Genomic DNA, 2,603 nt, shown 5'->3' with positions numbered 1-2,603 from the left:
GAGGAGTAGAGGTGATAGCATTGAGTGTGTCATGGGATTGGGAGGCACCGGAATTCTAGGATACATGGCTGGCGTGGAAGGAGCTGCCCATCCTAATCTGGAGTCCTGTTTCAGGGGGGTCATCAAGGTCCCCGCACTGCAGACTTCGCTGTGCCATCTTACGACCCAGGACGAGGTGTTGCATTCCTTTAGATCAAAATGATCCTGTCTCGTATCCTGGTCTTGTACCTGTCCTGTCCACGAAGGTAAACTATGCGCTTAGGGCCACAGACACAAAGTGTGTTGGGACTCCAAACATCCATGATGGTGTAAAGCACCGTGAGCATCTCCAAACTGGGTTCTCGCTGACGTTGTTCATGTGCCACCGCGCATGTTGCAATGAGTTGACAGGGTGGGTCGAAATGGGGCTAGGCTGGGCTGCACGTGGGGGTTGTGACCTGGGCTGACAATTAAATATAATAATTGTTTTGAATTAATTGGCTGCTTAAGGATCAGTGCTGATTTTAGAAAGGGAGTATTGGAGTATTTCCCTACTTTCTTTTTGTTATGTATACAACTTAACTTAACAAAAACAATTTATTAAAAAACTATAGAGGTTCACTATTGCAGAACACACAATCCATGTTGGCCAATCACTGTTGGGTACACTGGAGCCAATGAGGACTTGGCTTCACTGCCAGGTAGATAGCTCAGGATCATGTTGACCCGGTAGTGAAGGCCCTCATCATTGCCGGATTGAACCATGGCCTGGTAGTGATATATCACTGCCGAGCCACGAACCGGTAGTGATAGGGGCAATATCACTACCAGGTTAGGCCACAAACCAGCTGTGATTTGCCACTATCAGGTCGTGGCATGACTCCGACAGTGGAAACAAAATATTATTGTCAGGTTTCGGATAACCCAACAATGTCCTACGTTCCACCTACCATAGTCAGATTCACTTACCCCCAGAGCTTTTGGTTATAATAAGGTCCCCATATGTGCTCTTGTAGTCCAACATACGGATTAGAGGATCCCATTATCAAAAATAGCTTCAAAGTTCTTGTAGGCTGCCAGTCATGTCTAGAAATAACTTTATTCTAAGTCTTCCTTCGAGCTTTTCTGAAGACCCTCCACATACACATTTCCTTTAGTAGTGAAGATGGCGCACTACCAATACTATAAAAAAGTTTGTGAAGATGGAGCCATGCCAGATCCAAGGCATGCTAGGAGCAATGCTAGCGTGATCAGAATGGTTGTTGGATAGCGTGGTAGACGCAATAGTGATCACTGCTTGCAACATAGTGACCCTACACCTCTCCTAGGCTCTAGCAACTTTGAGACCTAACTTAGCACTGAGGGTAATAGAAGAAGGTTACGTGAGTGTGGTTAAGTGAGCCGTTTGTGGGCTCTTGAGGGTAGGAGGATGCCGTTTGTGCGTGACCCGTGATGTGATAAGTAAGTGTAATCATGGGATTAGAAGGAACTGGAATTCTGGAATATACTGTTATGTGAGTAGTGGCTGCCCATCTGGAGTCCTGTTTCACGGTAAGATTAGAGGACACAGTGCTGTAGAATTCGCTGATGCTTAATGCAACCATGCACAGGTACAACCACACAGCCCTCCACAAAGGTAAACGGTGATACTACGGAGGCTGTCGTGGTTGCTCATGGAGAGGTGATTGCACAAGAGCGGTTACACTTGTTCTTCTCGTGGTTCTCAGTTGCATCGTTGGCGCATGGTGTTCCAATGACAACCAAATTGAATCTGTCCCACGCTCTATATATTGTTCTCTGAGATAATGCAGAATTAGTTTTCTTTTTTCCTTTTGCAGTAGTAGTAGACATGGAAGCTTCTGTAGCAGAATACCAATATACCATATTTAATTATCTCACTTTACCAAATGTTACAAGGTTCAGTGCCAAATTCATAGGTAGTTCCACACAATAGTCAACAGGTGCTTCACCAAATTTCATTGCTGAGGTGCACAAGGACATGTAATTCGTCAGTGCTAGTTTTCCAACAAATGATCTGGCTGATAGCCTTATGAGGGCATTAGGAATATGTGTATGCTTAGCAAAAGTGCAGGTCATGTTACTTGATTGTTGCCAAACCTAACGCTTACATATTTATATTATATATACCAATTAATGAGAATAATTTGTGAGAAAACTGTGGAGCTCGCTTCTACCTGTACGTGCTTATGGATGTACCTATGTTATGAATATTTATCATTGTCACAGTTAAATTCATAGCAGTGCCAAATAATGTGCCGATGTCTTTGTCATGCACCGGCATTATGTGAAGTACAAACATGGCGAAGTTTCCAATTCAACCAAATTGTATGGTCACTAATTGAGAAGGTTATGGTTCAAAACCATGTGTTTGCTACTGGTTAGAGAAATAAAGTTTTGAGGCAGCTCAAAACACATGTTCTTTCACAGATGGGAACATAATGTTGCACTATTTCACGGACCAATAACTCTTCTTTATTATCTTTAAGGCACTTTAAAAAGGAGCAGAGGGTGTGTCCTTCAGCCAGTCAACCAGACAATAAAATACACACGCATAGACCAAGAACACCAATGAGATGTGAAAACAAACTGGGCGTGCTCGATGC

Source organism: Miscanthus floridulus, unplaced genomic scaffold, assembly GCF_019320115.1.
Source record: "Miscanthus floridulus cultivar M001 unplaced genomic scaffold, ASM1932011v1 os_2490_3, whole genome shotgun sequence".
Classification (NCBI taxonomy): domain Eukaryota; kingdom Viridiplantae; phylum Streptophyta; class Magnoliopsida; order Poales; family Poaceae; genus Miscanthus; species Miscanthus floridulus.
This window is presented reverse-complemented; position numbering follows the sequence as displayed.